The 21,061-nt window shown below is 40.0% G+C and overlaps 1 protein-coding gene and 1 pseudogene across 5 annotated transcripts in view; both read left to right on the top strand.

The window, feature by feature from the left end:
* ARPP19 (cAMP regulated phosphoprotein 19) overlaps positions 1-21,061 on the top strand; it is a 974,666-nt gene that overhangs the window by 578,804 nt on the left and 374,801 nt on the right. The window lies entirely within an intron of this gene.
* Positions 12,014-13,392, top strand: LOC126959041 (elongation factor 1-alpha 1-like; annotated as a pseudogene).

Genomic DNA, 21,061 nt, shown 5'->3' with positions numbered 1-21,061 from the left:
AATTACCCAGCCTCAGATATTCCTTTACAGCAATTCAAAATGGACTTATACCTGCTGTATTGAATTATTTTGCATTCCCTGAACCCACATAATCTAAATCATTCAATTAATTCAACAAATACTCATTAAGTACTGCTGTGGATCAGGCACTGTTCCAGGTGCTAGTGATATGGCAAGAGAGGCAAAAATCTCTGTTCTTATAAAACTTCACTGTAGTGGGAAAAGCTACCAGATAGATAGACGGATGGATAGGCAGGTAGATGGATGGATGGATAGATAGATGATTGATAAATAGATGATAGATAGATAGATAGATAATGAATTAAATAAAAATAAAATACAGTAAGATAGAGAATAACAAGGTGGTCAGACTGAGCAGCTGCTATTTAAATAAGGTGATCCAGGAAGACTCTGAGAAGGAAATATTTGAGTAGAGCCTTAAAGGAAGTGAGGGAGAAAACCATGCATCTATCTGGAGAAACAGCACACCAGGAAGAGGAGATTGTCAGTGTAAAGGCAGGGCTGCCCTCTAGACCATGTAGGGCTTTGTGGACCATTGTCAAACCCTGGCTTTTATTGTGAGCAAGCCATTGCAGTGTTTTGAACAGAGATGTAACAATATTGGACTTGTGTTTTGAATAGATGGCTCCGGCTGCTGTGGAGAAAATGGCTTGTAAGAGGGACAAGGTGCCCACCTAGAAGAGCTCAGACAACCAGCCTTGATAGCAACCTCAGAGCCTGCCAGCAGGACAAACATGGGCAAGAGAGCCTCTTGCTTCCCTTGCCTTTCACCCCAGTGGAATTTCTCTCTTTATGTCAAAAAATGGTTCCAGAATTTTCACCGATTTAGAGAAGGAGTGAAATTTTCACAGCTTTAGAGAAGCATTTAACTTCTTTTTTATTGTTTATTTTTTAGAGACAGGGTCTTACTCTCTCACCCATACTTCAGTGCAGTGTTACAATCATTGCTCACTGTAACCTTGAACTTTACAATCATTGCTCACTGTAACCTTGAACTTTCAGGCTCAAGCAATCCTCTTGTCTCAATTCTGAGTAGCTGGAACTACAGGCATGTGCCACCATGCCTGGGTAATTTTTTTATTTTGTTTTTAGTTTTAGAGACAGGGTCTTGCTATGTTGCCCAGGCTGGTCTCAAACTCCTGGCCTCAAGCAATCCTTCCACCTCAGTCTTCCAGAGTTCTGAAATGACAGGCATGAGCCACTGTGCCTGGCTGCATTTTATCTCTTAACACACTTCTCCCTCAAGGTTGTTGTTCAGGGATGAGCAAAAAGAGCCACTTTTCAGATTCTTGGCTGAGGACATTGTTGCCAACAGACAATTGCCACCTTCCTACATTTCTCCAGTTGCCTAGGCAACAAGTGGTCCTACCTCTTCAGAAACATCCTAAATTATACTAGGTGCTACTCAGTGCACTTGTAAGGCATGGACCCCATCCCAAGGAAATTTCTTGAAAGGAGAAAATATAAGAAAGAATGCTAAAATTTGAAAAGTTTTCTGGTTCTAACTCTGCCACCAACTCGCTCTGCGTCCTTGGGAAAGTTCTAGTGTCCTCATCTGAAAATAAGAAAACCATGTTAATCTATCCATTCATTCATTCCACTACATTTTAATAAGCATGTTTCACAGTCTAAGCCCCTGTCCAAAGTACTGATGATTAAAAAGATGAATACAATTTGGTCACTGTTCTCAATGGACTTCCAATAAATTGAGACAAATGGCTCTGATAATTACATATAAAATGATGTGATGATTGCAATAAAGAAATGAGAACAAAAACTGCGGGGAGCACAGAAGAGGAAACCTCACCTAAGTATCTTTGCAGCTCCAGTACTCTATGACCCATGAATCTACTTTGGGGCGTCTGTCACTCGATGGTCTTAGAAAAGGCTTCTCCTAGGTGACAATGCCTCAACTTTGGTTCATTGAAGTCAGTTCTTCAATAGAAGTGCTAACTTCACTTCTCACCAGCCAATAGGGAAGAGTCATCAAGAAACTTGGGCTCTTCTGCTAAATGTAGAAAAGCCAACACTAATCTCAATTTTATATATATTTGAAAAATTATCTTCTAAAACTTGGTGAAGTGCTTCAAGGTGCCTGAAACAGACAGAACAGGCCGCCCTGGGGGCATGTTGACCTTGGCTTAACAGTCCAAGGAGATGACAACACCTTTAGAGGGTAGAGAGGTTGAGCTGGCACCACTGGCTTCTCCACCAGGCTGGCACCAGTCCCTAGAACCATACCTTGAAACTTCATTCATTTGCCCTCTAACTGATAATAAGCCTAACTTGAATCACAGAGGGACTCTGACCCAGATAGCTTTCTCCATTGACCCAAAGATTTATTCTTTAAAAATATATATCTCTGTAGTAGTCAGTATATGTTCATCTCTATGCCAGGTGCTTAAGAATGCCCCTGTCCCTCAGAAAGCCAGTTACACTTAAACCAACCTCAGTTTCATGCCTCCTGGTATCCTGAGCTCTCCCTGTGGCCTTCTGGAGTTCCCAAGCCTTTCTGCCAAGCATCACTCTGCCTCCATGCACCAGCAGCACACGCTTCCTCAGTTCTTACTTTGTGTCAATTTCACTGCCAATCTCAGCCCAGAAATAAGTTTTCACAAAGCCAGTGTATGCATACGCACACAATTCACTCAAAGCCAAGCATTTAGTGAGTTCCTCTTACTGGAGATTTTGGGGTGGGGTCAGAGGAAGGGGTCACATCAGAGAACTTACAGCCTACCAGCCAATCTCTCATGGCCTCCACTCCCTTCTGTTCTCTTACTCCATTATCTCCCTAGAGCAACAAACAGCCTATTCCTCTCTTCTCATGCAGAACAGATGACCTGCCTTCAGCAGGCTCCTGGAGGTCTCCTCTTTGCCCCAAGCACCCATCAGAGTTTCCTCCTCAACACTTTCTTTTCCTTTTATAATCAAGAATGATATAATGAACACTGGGGAATTAGGGGGAAGAGTGGGAGAGGGCGAGGGATGAAAGACTACAAATATGGTGCAGTGTATACCAAAATCTCACAGATCACCACTAAAGAACGTACTCATGTAACCAAATACCACCTGTATGCCAATAACATATGGAAAAATGAAAATTTTTTAAAAATTTAAAAACACAATAAACAACCACTTCATGCCCCCCTCCAAAAAAAAATCGAATAAAAAAAAAAAAGAAAATCTGTAAAGCCCCTCATCCCGAGTCCTTGAAGAGATTTACCAACAACTCTTTGTTAACATTAAAGGAAAGTCACATTTCTTACATTTGTATGAATTTCACAGGTAGCAATTAAGCACATACATAGCTTAGAGGCTAAGAATGCAGTTTATAAGCCTGTGTAGCATAAGCCTAAAGTCTGTCCCTTAAAGATTAAATTTGGAGTAATTTCCAGTATAGTCACTGAGTGTTCTCCATTGTTGGTGTGCTAGCTCTGATATAAGAGTGGCCACTTTAACATGGGCCGGGGATGTGGCTAAAGGCATCTGGATCAGAGCAAGGCCAAGGTCAGCCTGAGACATCAAGACACATGAGCAGAAGAACAAAGACAAGTTCTCTGGATGTTCATGTCTAGAAATCCCACTGATACTCTGGTGAGGTAGTCTGAGGGTTAATGCCAAATGCACACCAAGGTTCTACCCATGTCTGTATGTGCACGTAGAGTTGAAGCCCTCTCAGCATTACAGTAATCCCACAGTCGATTAACTATTTGAAAGAGTTGGTTAGAAATGAAATAAAAATAGTAACAGAGTTATACCTTAAACTTTGCTATTTCACCTTGAAACATACACAACCATATACTCATTTGGTAATCTTTTGATGTAAATAAAGCCAAGGCCTAAGTGTAGGTCCTCTAATTGGGGTTCTGTAAAGTCTTGTTTATGTACACAAGGCCCACATAATGCCTCAACAAATCGCAGTTTCCATTTCTTTAAAGCAGAATGAAAACTTAAAAGTACTGACAAGGCATCTAATTTGTAGACTTTTATAGCTTTTCCCAATTATTTACAGTCATCTCATCTATATCTTATATAATAGCAAAAATTCTAGAGACTTGATTTTATCAGAGAATTCAAATTAGTTTTAGCAGAACCAATTTTCTTTCATTTTTAAATTCATGTTTCCTCAATTTATGTAATATTTAATTAAATTATGTAATTACAATAGCAAGTATAAGTGTCATAAACAGTTTGGGAACAAACCCAACTGGTTTTATAAGCATCAATTCACCTGGTACACGTGCCCTGGGTGCCAGAAAGTAGCCTCCTGACTGTGGGTGTTCAATGTACCTTGAGCCCAGTCAGTATGTCTTTTAGACGGAATGGAGAAGTAGGTTACATGGAAGTTGGATAAGAGAGGTTCCATGGTATATGCATGTGCATGTCCACATATATTAGAAATCAGAATAATCCCTTCTTGTCAAATGGTCTACCTCTTCCTTATCCTTTCAACTCAGAAAGCATGCCTTCTTACTCCCTTCTTTGCTGAACTTTGTGCATAAAGAGGAAAAAGTCATAGGATAGTCCAGTATCACTTTGCTGCAACTCCTAAATCTTTGGCTGAGTAAAATAGTGAGGTGAGAAATTCAGTTGGAATAGTTTAGATATTGAAGAAGCAGGTGGAGCTTTCAGCTTAGTGGAGCAGGGTCTCTATCACAATGCTCTCCTGCCTCAAAATATCACCTCCACAAGTATTGAAAACATTTACATCCACATTTATTGACTGAGGCTTATTGGGAGACAATAAGGGCTAATTTGCTCTACGTAATAAAGTAATTGAGTTTTTCCTTTCCAATTTGTCTGGCGCATCCCAAGAGACAGGGGGATGGAGGGCCCTGGACCTGGGAAAAGAGGAGCAAGGACATGAGTGGCCTGAATGGAAAATTGTTTAGCAGTAGGCAGGGGCTGAAAGAAAAAATGGCCAAAGAAAATTTCCTGGTATGAAGAAGACTGGAGAATTTCAGGTCAGTAATGCTGGCCATATTTACTTAATGCTTATACTTGCCCATGCAGCGATGCCCCTCTCCTTAGAGTCCTCAAAACCATCAGTCCAAGTCTCTGATATGTAATATCTTCCATTGACAGTGCTTTTGGCAACGGCACTTTTATTGCCTGGTAGAGCAATGTGGGCCTAACAGAAGACAGAAGCTTCAGGATGCAAAACACTGAGTGGGGACACAGAGACAAGCAGAGGCAGAAGTTGAAGCAAAAGGTGACAGGAGTGCTTTGGAAGATCCACAGAAACATGAAGCTCTGTTTATAACACCATAAGCAGGCTGTGCCATCGAGAAGTTTTCAGTCTTATCAAGGAAATAGTAGGTGTCCCCATGAAACATTAATATAAGCAAAGAAGGTATCATGGAGTATTGTGAATGGCAAGTCGTTTGTGTGGTAGAAGTTACACACCAAGCAGACTGCAGTGCTGACTAAAAAGTATTTCATGGGTTAGAAAAGAGAGGACATGCTTTAATCTCATGATATCTGATATGGTTTAGCTGTGTCTCCAACCAAATCTCATCTTGGTTTATAGCTTCCACAATTCCCACGTGTTGTAGGAGGCGCCTAGTGGGAGATAATTGAATCATGGGGCAGTTTCCCCCATACTGTTCTGGTGGTAGTAAATAAGTCTCACGAGATCTGATGGTTTTATAAGGGGAAACCCATTTTGCTTGGTTCTCATTCTCTTTCTTGCCTGCCACCTTGTAAGATGTTCCTTTTGCCTTCCACCATGATTTTAAGGCCTCCCCAGCCATGTGAAACTGTGAGTCCATTAAACCTCTTTTTCTTTGCAAATTACCCAGTCTTTGGTATGTCTTTATCAGAAGGGTGAAAATGGACTAATACAATATCCTTATCAGAAACTACTGTTTACATTCAAAAGAGAACACGAGCACCGCAAAAGCAGGATACCTCCTCAGACCTTGTCCCCATCACTGTTCTCTCTATGAGACATATGATGTGCATGGGTAATCTCCACTGTCACAAATTGGGACATATTTTTGCATTGATTTTTGCTCTAAAAGTTTAATTTACCAGTATTTGAAATGGACTTCCATAAAGAAACGGAACATTTCTATGCCAATAGGCAAATGTTCCACTAGGCGTGGATGTGGAAACTTCATTTCCCTGGGCCCAGGCAGTGCGTGGTCATTACTCATGTTCCTCAGATCCTCTGATGCATGTACTGACAGGGAGCACAGCTTCCTTTGTCACTGTCCACTCTCTCTGCAGTGGCCCACGGTGGCCCTTTCCATGGTGCTATGGCTGCAGCGCCCAGCAGGGCAGAGAAACACATAAAATGGATATACACAGAGCTCACCTGGGCCCAAGTCAGTCTGGTTGAGAGAATCCCTGAAAGATATGTGAAAATATCTGTGGAATCAAAGAGTTCCCAAGCATCACAGATTTCTAAAAAGAAAATTTAAACATTCTATTCTGCACAAGTGTACTGACAGAATAAAAGGAGAGCTAGAATCAAAGGAAGTTTCCAGTATGGGTCCTTGGGTAAGCCTGCCCACTCCATCGTTGTCACACACTTCAAGTAATTATTGCTTGCTGCATGAAAGGAAAATGGTTTCCTCAAACCATTTTTCCCCCACCCATCTGCTGTCAGAAAGGTCATCATGATGGAAGATCTGTCTACAGAATTGCACAGGGCAAAACAAAACACACCACTGCTGCCAAAAGGTAATAATGCCTCCACGTAACAGAATACGAAGTCCCTGTTTTCTATCCCAGGAGTATGCATTAGGTTATTATACACATGTTTGTAAGAAGGAATGCAAGATAAACTATGCGGACTCATACCGTGTCCTTCATGTACACCCACACATTTGGTTTTAAATGGAAAGATCTTAAAAGTCCTGTTTTAGCCCCTATTTCCCTACCTCCTTCATAACCCTGGTTTTAAACTTTACCTTCAACATGCTGTGTTTATCATTCTTAAAAGGTAGGGGATATAGAGCTGGCAATAACACTAAGTCATTTGGAGCATGCATTATAAGTTACAGAGAAAACACAGGTTCTGGTTTATTATGCTGAAGCTGTAAAGCCATGAATACAAAATATGGCTAGCAGTCACCTTGCTTTATTCTTCTTTTAACAACTTACTAACAGTGTGTAAATATAAAAGCAAACTTTGATTTTTCCATCAGAGTTCTCTGAAACGGACACTGGGGCGCATTTAACATTGTGACCAGAAATATTGAAATTTGACAGCTGAGAGGTGAAAGGTCTCAAATTTATACATTGAGGTGTTTGTTCCTGTCATCGTCCCAGCAGCTTGCTCAGAATAACCCCTTTTGCTTACTGAACCTTTGAGAAACAGAGAACATTAAGTAATACATCTTGGCAGACATCCTGGGATTCTACTCCCACCAGGAAGGAAGTCATCCTTAAGCATCACTAAAAGAATTCTGTGGTTGTTAAAAAGAGATCCGTGCAACCCGGGTGTTTAACTATATTGTGCAGAAAAATTTCTTGTTTGGGCCCCCACTCCAAAAACGTCAGCCTGTAATTCTGGACTTTGTGCTTGGTTTTACACAAACCTCTCATCCGATACTGCCTTCTACCAAAACTTTATTTGCTGATAGCATGGAAAATGGCCACTTGAGCTCTTCCTGGAAAAAAAATGGGAATACTACCTCACTCTGGCAAAATTTCTCTTCAGCACAAACACTCCCTTCGTTTCACTGCCCATTTCAGTGCTGCCCCTCCCTTCTGGCAACTCCCCACCCCTCTCCCACTCCCCAGGTACCCAGACTGCCCTGTCCTCCCCCTGCCTGTTCAAACTAGCAGCCAGCCAGAATCCACAGTGGATTTTGAGAAGATCTGGGGCCACCTCAAAGCCTGGACTCTTTAAATGTATACATCTAATAGCTAATTTGAAAATTCCATTTTCTCAAATAAGACAGTAGTAAACTATAACAAGAGTTAATTCTAAAGGAACAAGGAGGCAATTGTCATCATCATATCTCACATATATGATGTACTTATCTGGTCTTATGTAAAATGGAGTACATGGAGTAATTTATTTAATCTTCATAACAACCCCATTAGGCCTATGCCATTTTATCCTCTCTCCCTTTTTTTAACAACAAAATGACAAAGATTTTTTTAAGCTGCCTTAAGATAAAGATTCTGGGTCATCTCTTAGGCTCACCCACCAGGGATATGATTGGTTTCCACAGCAAACTGTATGCTTTCTAAATGTCATAAATTTTTTAGATTACTTGCAAATCATCGAAGCTTAGAATAGTAAATCCTGGAATACCAGGTGTTTGCCTCAAACCCATTCTTAATAAAAGTATACTTCACTGATAGGTTAACCTGTTCCCCCTCCTAGGGATATTTTTCATCTAATGCTATCTTAAACCAGGGGGATTCATCGTCAAAGACTGAACGTCAGGCAGCACCTTTCTGCAAGAAAAGAGAAATACTCTTGTGGCTTTTCGAATTATGTTATATCAAATAACCATTTCTCTTTGTACAAGGCCCTACCTGGTTGAAGTAAAACAAAACAAGCAAGCCAGACTGAATGCGGCCTTACCCCTGCTTCCAGGATTTTTTAGAAGGAAAGAACATGAAAATCATAATTGAACAGTAAGAAAATGAAACACACTTATTTTTAATGCATAGATGCTACTTAAGAGTTGTCCCATTAATGCCGTGAGGGCAAGAAAAACTTCAAACATTCCCTGCAGCTAGTGGCTCTCAAACTAGAGCTTGCATTGGAATGACCTGGAGCGACTGTTCAAACACAGATTGCTGGGCCCTAAATCAGAGTTACTGATTTTGCTTTTCTGGCAAGTTCCCAAGTAACGCTGATGCTGCTGATCTAGAGACCACACTTTGAGAACCACTGCTTCTTGTTAGGTCATGGAAAGAATGCTCTGGGTTTCCCTAGGTGTTTGAGGATTGGTCAGGGAGCTACCTGAGGTTTATTTGTAGCAGCGATTCTTATAGTAGCTCAAGGTGAGGCTTCAGCTGAGATTTGTAGGATGGGTGGGAGTCAACACAGCCAAGAGGCCTTGAGAAGAGCTGCCCACCAGTGAAAGATCAGAGTGACTGGCACTGCAGACTCAAACCAGGCAAGCCTCATCTGGAAGGCTAAGCTGGAGCTCCCTCAGGGAGGTAGGCAGTTAGATAAGCACCAGGACAGGGAGAGTATTCTGCTGCTCAGAATCACAACCTCCAAAACAGTACTCAAGGCTGGACAGAGGGCAATGCCCATGGGCACATATGCACACACACACACACACACACACGCATGCATCCACTTCAGGAACTGCACCAGAGGAGGTAGATGGAAATGTTCCCTTGGGTGAGCCAAAACCCAAGTTGGTCAATTTATTGCCCCCAGAGAAACTGAAATTGACATGAATTCCCCCAAACCTAAGCAGACGCATAAGGTGAAAGGGAAATAAAATGCTACGAATAAATAGGTATTTTATGTGTCTGCCATGAAACACCTGCATAAAAGAGAAAAGGGAAGAAAATCTATTTTACACCTCAAATCTAAAGATTTTACATTCCTTTCAAGTTTTTATATTAGGACCTAGACTCAGAATTTTATATATGTTGCCCACTCTTTACAGCTCTCTGATAGAACAAATGCAAGGGGGAAAAACAGGATAGATGAGTTGCCACCTTGCCCCTTCCTCATATTTTGTGAAAATTATCTTTTCTAAGACTTACAAAAGCCTCAATCTCTGCATGAGTTATTAGGGAGGCTTCAGAAGCCACAGCTTTTGTGGGCCTTTCAGCTTGGCATTCGGGCTCAAGGTTTTTTTTAGCTCATCCACAGGTACCGGATTTATGACTGCTCATGGTCAGAAAAGCATGGCTGTGCTACGTGAGGTTTAGAATGATCTTGGATGACTCTTTCACCTCCATCGTGTCCTCTAAATGTTGAAGAATAGTGCATGAATAGTTTCAGCAGTCATGAAAGTTATTTCCTAGTTCCAATCTAAGAACAACAAGCTAATAAGCTAATTGACGCCTTAACATCAGCTGTGCCCTATTCGTGGAATGACAGCCCATCTGTCAGGTCCCTTCCCAAAAAGGCACACTGTCTGTTTATGCTCACACATCACAGCTTCTTTGGGCAGCACATTTTCCCTCAAGCCTTAAAACCTGTTATTAAGGCAGACTTCACCACCATTTAAGTGACTTGCAAGCAAGCCTCTTGCTAATGAATATTAAACCCCGTGGGTCAGTGAGGTCCTCCTGCTTTCCCCACAGATAGGGTAAGACAAGATGCCATTTTTTCCTTTGGCGACCTAATAAATCTCTAACTGCTGATTTGTTTCCGTTTTCAATCTAGAATAAACAAAAAGGCTTACAGCCTCCTTCCATGGTCGCCTGAGCTCACCAACCACCATGCAAAGGCAGCAATTTTTCATTATTGATAAAATGTAATGTCATAATGTCACGGCCTTTCAGGTCATCATCTTTGTAAGTCAGCAATGACATTATCACATTTTATAATGATAACAAATGGCCATAATGTTTGCATGTTATTTTCATTGGATCCTCCAGAATTCTAATTCAACACCATCAACAGAAGGAACTCAACAGCAACTTCAAAGGTCTACCTCCTTAGATCTGCTCAAGGCTGATAGTAAAATTTGCATGAATCAAAGCTAATTAAAACCATAAGGGCCATTTCCCCCCATTGACTAAATGCCTCACTTTTAGAAAGAAATTTTGCAGAATGTATTTTTACTGTTGGATTTTGGCACATAAATGCATTAAATATATCTACTTGCTATTCATTCATGAACTCTCACTAACCCCTTTCTGTCCCATTCATGCCTGTGCTTCTCTAATCTGTCTAGTGATTTTTGAGTGCTGCATTCTGCCAGTTTCATGATAATCATAGAACACTAATTGGTCTAAATGATAAGAATCATTCATGGGGCACTTATTTCCACATATTAGCCTTCTGACTCCCCTTCTTGCTGAACAAGTAGAAATATATATATTTCATTGTTTAACCCCAGAACTCAAACAGGCATTCTTCAGAAAGCAATTTTTTTGGTTCTTCAACAATACAGAGTAACAGAGAAATACAGTCGAGTCAGAATAAATTCATACTCTAGTCCTACATACACCCCTAAAATAGACTTCAGAGACTTCAGGAAATGTTTTACAACCTGTAGCTCTTTGCAAAGAAAGAAAAGGAACAAGACTCTATCTAAAAAGGAAAGAAAGAAAGAAAGAAAGAAAGAAAGAAAGAAAGAAAGAAAGAAAGAAAGAAAGAAAGAAAGAAAGAAAGAAAGAAGAAAGGAAGAAAGAAAGGAAGGAAGGAAGGAAGAAAGGAAGGAAGGAAGGAAGGAAGGAAGGAAGGAAGGAAGGAAGGAAAAGAAAAGAAAAAAGAAAGAAAGAAAAGGAGAGGGAGAGAAGGAAGGAAATTATCATTTGCTGAGCTCTGCATTGGTGTATCTCATCTAATCTTCAATGACACCTGAGAGTCAAGGAGAGTAGGCAGCTGATGGGTCACAAAAGCAGCGATCAAACTTCACAGTTGTAACTTCAAAGCTTATGAATGTTCCATTGCACAAAATTCCTAAATTAGGCATTCCACTACTATAGAAGGAAGAATCAGATCTTCTGATCAGCATCAAAAAAAATCATATATTTAGAAAAACAACAGATATGAGTAGATTTCAGATGCAGAAAATATTTATCTTGCCATTAATACATCCAGATAGACTGCTGTGATACCATATTCTCAGAGCAGGCACATCTTAATTGAGTTAATGACTTCCATTCATCTGCATGATTCCTCAATGATGTATTTTCCACATTATTCAGTATGTTTCACTATTGTCATTGAAAACCAAGCCAAATTAGGCAGTTTCATCAGATTTGGAGATCAGCAGCCCTTTAGCTGATACAATAAAACCATGTAAAAGAGCATATAGGGCTTTTTCGCAACGGGTTTGCCACCAGAACACAGGTGTCATGAACACTACCCCTAAAAGCCGAAATGGGAAAGGCAAAGACTTATATCAACATTGTCATCATTGGACACATAGGTTTGGGCAAGTCCACCACTACTGGCCATCTGATCTATAAATGCAGTGGCATCGACAAAAGAACCATTGAAAATTTGAGGAGCCTGCTGAGATGGGAAAGGGCTCCTTCAAGTATGCCTGGGTCTTGGATAAACTGAAAAGCTGAGCGTGAACGTGGTATCACCATTCATATCTCCTTGTGGAAATTTGAGACCAGCAAGTACTATGGGACTATCATGGATGCCCCAGGACACAGAGATTTCATCAAAAATATGATTACAGGGACATCTCATGCTGACTGTACTGTCCTAATAGTTGCTGCTGGTGTTGGTGAGTTTGAGGCTGGTATCTCCAAGAATGGGCAGACCTGAGAGCCTGCCCTTCTGGCTTACGCACTGGGTGTGAAAGAACTAATTGTTGGTGTGAACAAAATGGATTCCACTGAGCCACCCTATAGCCAGTAGAGATATGAGGAAATCATTAAGGAAGTCAGCACTTACATTAAGAAAATTGGCTACAACCCCGACACAGTAGCATTTGTGCCAGTTTCTGATTGGAATGGTGACAACATGCTGGAGCCAAGTACTAACACGCCTTGGTTCAAGGGATGGAAAGCCACCTGTAAGGATGGCAATGCCAGTGGAACCACACTGCTTGAGGCTATGGACTGCATTCTGCCACCAACTCATCCAGCTGACAAGCCCTGCTTCTCCAGGATGTCTACAAAATTGGTGGTATTGGTACTGTTTCTATTGGCGAAGTGGAGACTGGTGTTCTCAAACCCAGTATGGTGGTCACCTTTGCTCCAGTCAACATTACAACTGAAGTAAAATCTGTCGAAATGCACCACAAAGCTTTGAGTGAAGCTCTTCTTGGGGATAATGTGGGCTTCAATGTCAAGAATGTGTCTGTCAAGGATCTTTGTAGTGGCAACGTTGCTGGTGACAGCAAAAAAGACCCACCAATGGAAGCAGCTGGCTTCACTGCTCAGATGATTATCCTGAATCATCCAGGCCAAATCAGCCCTGGTTATGTCCCTGTACTGGATTGCCACACGCTCACATTGCTTGCAAGTTTGCTGAGCTGAAGCAAAAGATTGATTGCCATTCTGGTAAAAAGCTAGAAGATGAGCCCCAAATTCTTGAAGTCTGGTGATGTTGCCATCGTTGATATGGTTTCTGCCAAGCCCGTGTGTGTTAAGAGCTTCTCAGACTATCCACCTCTGTGTCGCTTTGCTGTTTGTGATATGAGACAGGCAGTTGTCGTGGGTGTCATAAAAGCAGTGGACAAGAAGGCTGCTGGAGCTGGCAAGGTCGCCAAGTCTGCCTCGAAAGCTTAGAAGGCTAAATGAATATTAACCCAAGTACCTGCCACCCCAGTCTTAATCAGTAGTGGAAGAATGGTCTCAGAACTGTTTGTTTCAATTGGACACTTAAGTTTAGTAGTAAAAGACTGGTTAAAGATAACAATGCGTCGTAAAACATTCAGAAGGAAAGGAGAATGTTTTGTGGACCACTTTGGCTTTCTTTTTTGTGAGTGACAGTTTTAAGTTATTAGATTTTAAAATCAGTACTTTTTAATGGAAACAACTTAGCCAAAACTTTGTCACAACATTTTGAGACCCATTTTAAAAGTTTAATGAGAAAAAAAAAAAAGAGTATATAATGGTGTTGATATGAGAGCTTCCCAAGCCTGTTCTAGTCAATCAAAAGAGGTACTTTTACCACTTCCACTTAAAATAACAAACATTTCTACAAGGATTTCACTGCTCTCAAAGCACTATTCCTTATGCTATTGCATTTATCCTCACAGCAAACTCATGTTCAGTTAAGAAAACAGATTGCTTAAATAGTCCAAGTTCATACACACCAAGTGACAAAAATAAAATTCCAATGGAGGTCTCTTCCAGCTCAACTGCCTATACTCTTTCCATTCTACCAAAGCCTTTAGTATATTTAGGGCAAGTGATTTCTAAGAGCAAGCATCAATATTCAGGGAAAGATTGGCCCTCCCTTGAAGGAGGAGACCAGGCAAACATCCAGACCTCATAACAATTGAAGGTTTCTGGAAATGGAAAGCTGGTATGGAGGAAGGTGGAGAAAGGATTTTCAGAGAGTGGGGTTTAACAACCTATTCTATCCATTAACTCACAAGCATATGTTGAGGAAGGAAATAGGCTACTCCTCCTCATTCCTCCATTTGTTCATTCATTCAACACATATTTCTGAACACCCCCTCTAGGACAATATTATGCAAGCACTAAGGATACAATGGTGAATGAGACACACATAGACCTGCCCTTGTGGGGCTTACATTTATGAAGATGAGTTGGATGTTGAACAGCTAACGTCATGAGCAATCATCTCACTACCATCAATGTAAGTGAAAACTAGTTGTAAGAATGCAGTGCTACAGGAGGACTTGACCAGTGCCAGGAGACTAAAAAAGCCCTCTCTGAGACTGAGACATGTACGTTAATATTTGAGGCAAGAGTAAATAAAAATCACAAAGCCAAACATTAGGAAATCAAGGGAATTTTCCATTCTTGCCTCCATCCTGAAGGCTCCTTCCTGCTTGGCTTCCCATGTTTTATTAGCCAAATGCCATGGCTAACAAAGCAGATGGCTACCATAATGGTTACTAGCTGAACCATCATTCAGCATTTGCCTGGTCTAACTCACAGCCTCTTTGGAGAGCTGTAAACATATAATTTTGACAGGTTAGAGGCAGCCTTACTGACATGCCTGATGGTTTTCTTCCAAGTCAGATTTTATATCATAGCTAGTCTGGCAGGTGCTGCAGTGACCACCCCTTTCCCTTTCCTGTGTCTTTGTACAATTCCTCACACTGAGCCAGATGTGGTCTCTACGCCTGAAGCCACACAAGACTCCACATCCCCTGACTTCTGTGTCCTCTCTTTTTTTTCTTAACTATTTCCTGTGCTTGGGTATTGCTATAGACTGAATTGTGTCCCCTAAACTTTCTGTGTTAAACCCCTAACTCCAAATGTGACTATATTTCATGATGGGACCTTTAGGGGGGTAATTAAGTTAAAATGAGGCCATAGGGGTGGGGCTCTGATCTAATAGAATTAGTGTCCTGATAAGGAGAGATACCAAAGAGCAATCTCTCTCCACACCCTTACAGAGGAAGGGCTTTGTGAGGACAGCGAGAAGGCACCCATCTGCAAGCCAGGAAGAGATGCTTCACTAGAACGAACTCTGTTGACACCTTGATCTTGGACTTCCAGCCTCCAGAACTGTAAGAAAAAAACGTCTGTTGTTTAAGCCACCCAGTCTCTGAGGTTTTTTATGGAAGCCTCAGCTGACAAGAATATAAACATGAAAAGAGAAATCTGCTGGGTATAGCACATCCATAAAAAGTGTTAATGGGGCTGTATATGAGTATTACAAAGGTAGTAATTGCACAACTTGTGCTCCCGGCTCTAGAGGCTGGGAGGAGGAAATGGCAGTAGCTGGGGGAAAAAAATCATTGAGGGGATTGTCCAGACAGGAAGACTATAACCTTCACAGTTCCCACTGCATCATTGCAGGCAAATGACAACAATTTTAGATATCTGCTCCTAAACCTTGTTTTTAAGTTATCTTCACCATATTCTATAATTATATATTCCAGGAATGCCCTTTCTGAATAATTTTGGAATGGTTTATATCAGAAAGAGCTGCAGCCATCTAGTTCCTGGGAGCACGCTCCTCACCAGAAGACAGACAGTAGAGTCATCATTTGCTAATAAGGAATTAATCTGGAGAGAGAAGAAGCTTTAAAGAAAATATTTTGATAAGGCTTTTAGGATTTGGTAAGCCAAATTTCATGGAACTTGATATTCTTGGTAATCACAGAAATACCAGATGTAGCTATTTTCTCATCTTCAATAGTAGGAGCATTTGAGGGAAAGGGTCCAAATCATACAAGTTTATATGTAGCTGTAGAACAAAAATTAGTCTTTCCTTGAGATAAATTGGAAGCAGACAGAATGCTTTACTTAGGATTAGGTATTCTTCTTGCAGGATAGCTAATACTGAGTAACCTGAAGGAACAGGGCATTGTACCCATCAGTTATATTCAATAATTCTGTATAATAAACCACCCTAAAACTCAGTGACATCCAACAATAAGCATTTCTATTTCTCACTCATAAATCAGCAGGTTAGCAATGGCTTGGCTGATTTAGGTTGGACTCAGCTGCAGGTTGGATTCAGGTCTGCTCCACCTCTCTCCATCCTCCTTAGACACAGTAGCTACCCAGACATATTATTCTCATCGAAAAATTGGAAGCACAAGAAGACAAGCACAACTCCAGCAAGACACTTTAAGCCTTTTCTTTAAGTCTTGGTCAAAGCAAATCACACAACTAGGCCCAAGATCCAAGTGCAGGCAGGGAAGGACACCTCACCCACCATGAGGCCAAAGCAAGTTATAGGGCCAAGCCCAACATCAATAGGTTGGGAAAATTTACTTCTCCAGTGTGGGAAAGGTAGGGAGGAGAGTGAATATTTGCTTAACTATAATCTAACTAACCACAGGGATATTATTATCTCTATTTTACAACTAGGAAAACAGATCACTCACCCAAACTGCAGAGCTAGGATATGAACCCAAGCTTATATTTTTTCCAAAGTTCATATTCTTTCCATCCTGCTACCCTGTACATAATGGAAGGGAAAATATAGCGAAACATTGTCATAGCGGCAATAGGCAGCAACGGATTGAAGGGACATGGTTATAAACTAGTACAGGGGTTGGGGCTTAGGGTGCCCAGTGGTGGAAACAACAGATAGAAGCTAGTCTATCAAACACATGTTTATTTCATCCATTGAAAAAAAATATATTTACTGAGCACCCACAATGCACTAGGTACTGTGGTAGGCATTGGGATTTGTCATCCCAGACAGGCATCTGTCAATGCTTGATGAAAATTGGTTCAGTGAAACCAAGTTTTACAGGCTGTACCAATGTCCTTCCAGATCCTTTGGAGAGCCTGTTCCCTTCTGCACATCTTGCCATCTAATCCCACACTGCCAGACCTAACCCCCACCAAGACCTCCTCTACCCCCCAATCCCTCCTCCACCACAAGCCAGCTCAGCACCTTTAAGCTGCCTGATAATATTTGGTGTTATTATTTGTGCCAAATGATAAATAAAAGCTTTATCACATTTTAAATATAAATAGTTCATGCAAATCTATAAGAAATATATAAGTACCCTATAGAAAAATATCAATAAGATCATGACTACTCAATGAACAACAGAAAAAGAAAATCATGAAAAAAATGTTTAACTGTAAGCGTCCATCAGCCAAGACCAAGCATCACAAGACCATTCTGACATGTAGCCCATACTGGAATAACTTCTTAAGCCAGTTGGCATTTTCTACCCCAGAACTGACCCTCCCTACTACAGTTTTTGTACCATCTCTCTTACCACCACACTCTCACCCTTACAAATATACACATCCTCAGCTCTCCTGACTACAACCTCTGCTGGTCCAAAAATTGTCTCAATAATAAATTCTTCGATTGCTTCATACAGCCCGTATTGTGCTCAGCTACCTTGCAGTCTAGTCTTGCCTGAAGTAATTTAAATATTTCCTAAAGTCACTCAAGATTTTACTCATAAGACACAGCAAAGCTTTTTAAAATCCCTTTTATCATCATTTCTCCTTATCCCACTTGTCTCTAATATTTCTTTCTTCTCTCTTCCTCTAAACTCCCCACACAATTCTCCATGGAATCCAGCCTCCATGGATTCCATTTTCTGATCTTCCCCTGCACTCCATCCTTTTATTCTATCAGTGCCCTAGGACCTATTCAATGAGCCAGATGCTGTTGGCCTCACGGTCTCGGTTGCTCACACTGCCCTAAAATGCTCTTCACCTGGATGCCCACTGTTCCTCCTTCAGGCCTTTATGCAAATGCCACCTTTGCTGTGACGCCTTTTCAGCCCATCCCAGGGAAAACGGTGTGTTCCCATCCCACACTTGCTACTCCATGTCCTCCTTCCCTGCTTTCTCTATAATTGTAGCATGTATTTGCATCTGACATGCTATCCATTTTATTTCTTTGTTTACCTTTTATCTCCCCTCAGTGGAGTGCAAGACACATGAAGGTGGGGGGATGTCATCTGTTTTGCTCACTGCTGTGTCCCCAGTAAAGTGCCTGGCACTTAGGGTGCCTTCAAAAATATGTATTCACCCGTTATGTTTGTTCTGCATAACAAAGGACCAAGAAGAAACTGGCAAAATTGATGATGATGAAGGCGATGAAAGGGAGGGAAACTGTGGAAACTCCGCGTGTAATATCTTTTCTCTTTGTTTACTTTATTGCACTGTAGCACTGTCCTTGGACTGACCCAGTCTGCAGGATACTCCTATCAATACAGACACCTGCCCACCTGTCTCTTCTGGACCACCCTAAAATCACTCCGTGTTCCTTTGTTCCTCCCATGTTCCTTAGTGATCTGAACCTGTTCTGTTTCATCCTCTCAGGAAGAGGTTATACCTTTGTTCATTTTTGATACATTAAGCCTACAATTCCAGTGACCCTTTATAGTGCAGTGTGGTGTGCCTGGGGTTATTCTTAAAGGACTTCCCACAGAGACAGGGCTTTACCCATAGGAATAAGTCTCTAATGGTTAGAAATTATGGCCTCCAAGCCAAGATATACACCTGAGACACCATCAGCCATAACTCCTCTGGAGAAAAGCAGCTCATTTTTATGCCATATGAGAGGACTTTCTCTGTCATGGAAACAAGGTCATCCAAATAGACAATAAGATCACTGATCTCTGTGACGTGACCATGGAGAAACACCAAAGTGCTCTGCCCTCAATGTAATGCCATTAGAATGTTTCTGAGCACAGACATGTCCTGAAATATAGTTGAGAGATTATCAACAGATGTATATTTTACCCTTGTTCTTCCTAGCTCTCATTTACCATAGATAATTGGGAATTGACTGAATCAGATGGACAGTAAATAGAATGTCAATTTATTTCTACTAAAATCCAATCAACTGCTTATACTCCTCTCTTTCCTCGTCCATTTGTTTACACTATTAGGTAAAAAAAAAAAAAAAAAAAAAGGTATATATGTATAAAAATATACAACTTACATAACTAGAAGTTTAAAGCTAAATTTTAAAGCACCAAGAAAAAATTATAGGTGAATACTTACCTGACCTATGCAAAGGAAAAAATATTTAATCATAAAAAGAAAGAAATAAACAGCATTGGAAAAGATGTTTTCTTTCAAAATATAAAACTTCATAACTATTATTTATACGAAATGGTGAAAAACTTTAATGCATTTTATATATAAAGAGTTCCTATAAATAAATAAGAAATATATCAGCACCCTGTAGAAAAAAAATAGAAAAAATAATAGTCAATAAACAAAAAATGAATAAATAATAAAAAATGCTTAACTTCAGCAATAATCAAGAATGTGCACACTTAAGCAAGATGGGTCCTCAACAAAATACTAGCAAACCAAATTCAACGGTGCACAGGAAAGATCATACACCATAATCAAGCAAGATTTATCCCTGGGGTGCAAGGATAGCTCTGCATACACAAATCAATCAATGTAATATACAACATTAACATAATGAATGATTTTTTAAAATCACATAATCATCTGAATAAATGCAGGAAGAGCATTTGACAAAATTCAGCACCTTTTTATGATTAAAAACACTCAACAAACTAAGTATTGAAGGAATGTATCTCACATAATAAAAGCTATATATAAAAAGCCCATAAACTAAAAGCTTTTCCTCTAAGATCAGGAATAAGGCTAGGCTATCATCTCTTACTACTTCTGCTCAACATAGTATTAAAAGTCCTAACCAGAGTAATTAGGCAAGAAAAAGAAATTAAAAGCTTCCAAATTGAAGAAAAGATGTAAAACTGTCTCTGTCTATAGATGACATGATCCTATACACAGCAAACCCTAAAGGTTCCACAGAAAAACTCTTAGAACTAATAAATGAATTCAGTAATGTTGCAGGATACAAAGTTGAGATTTTAAAAAATCAATCGCATTTTTATATACTAACAAATGACCCAAAAGAAAATTAAGAAAACAATCTCATTTATAGTAGCATTTAAAAGAATGAAATACATATAAATAAATTTAACCAAGGATATGAAAGACGTGTACACTGAAAACTACAACACATTGATGAAAGAAATTTAAAAAGAGACAAAGAAATGGAAAAAAAACTCATGTTCATAGATTGGAAGAATTAATGTTGTAAAAATGTTAAAAGCAATCTACAGATTCAATTATATTCCCAAGAGAATCCCAATGGCATTTCTCACAGAAACAGAAAAAAAAATCCTAAAATTCATGTGAAAAAACAAAAGGCCCAGAGTAACCATCATAATCAAAGCTGGAGGCATCATATTTCCTGACTTAAAGACATATTACAAAGCTACAGTAATTCAAACAGCATGGTACTGGCATAAATACAGACATACAAACTAATGAAACAGAATGGAGAGTCCAGAAATAAATCCATGAATATACTGTCAACTGATGTTCAATAAAGAATACATGACGGAGGAAAATGATCTCTTTAACAAATGGTGATGGAATAACAGTATCCCAGAGGCAAAAGGATGAAATTGGATCCCTAATTTGTACTATACACAAAAATCAATTCAAAATAGGTTAAACACTTAAATGTAAACCTGAAACTGTAAAACTTCTAGAAGAAAAAAGTACAGGAAAATCTTCATGAAATTGGTGTTGAGAATTTTTTGCAAATGATACCAAAAACACAGACAACGAAAGCAAAAACAGACAAATGAGCACAACAGCAAACTAAAGCTCTTCTTCCCAGTAAAAATAAATTAATAAATAAATAAACCAAGTGAAAAGGCAACCCATGGAATGGGAGAAAATGCATACACCTAATAAGGGGTAATTCTCAAAATACGTAAAGAACTCCTCCTACAATTCAATAGCAAAATAATAATAATAATAACCTAACTAAAAA

The sequence above is a fragment of the Macaca thibetana genome, chromosome 7 (genome assembly GCF_024542745.1).
Source record: "Macaca thibetana thibetana isolate TM-01 chromosome 7, ASM2454274v1, whole genome shotgun sequence".
NCBI lineage: Eukaryota > Metazoa > Chordata > Mammalia > Primates > Cercopithecidae > Macaca > Macaca thibetana.
This window is presented reverse-complemented; position numbering and strand designations above follow the sequence as displayed.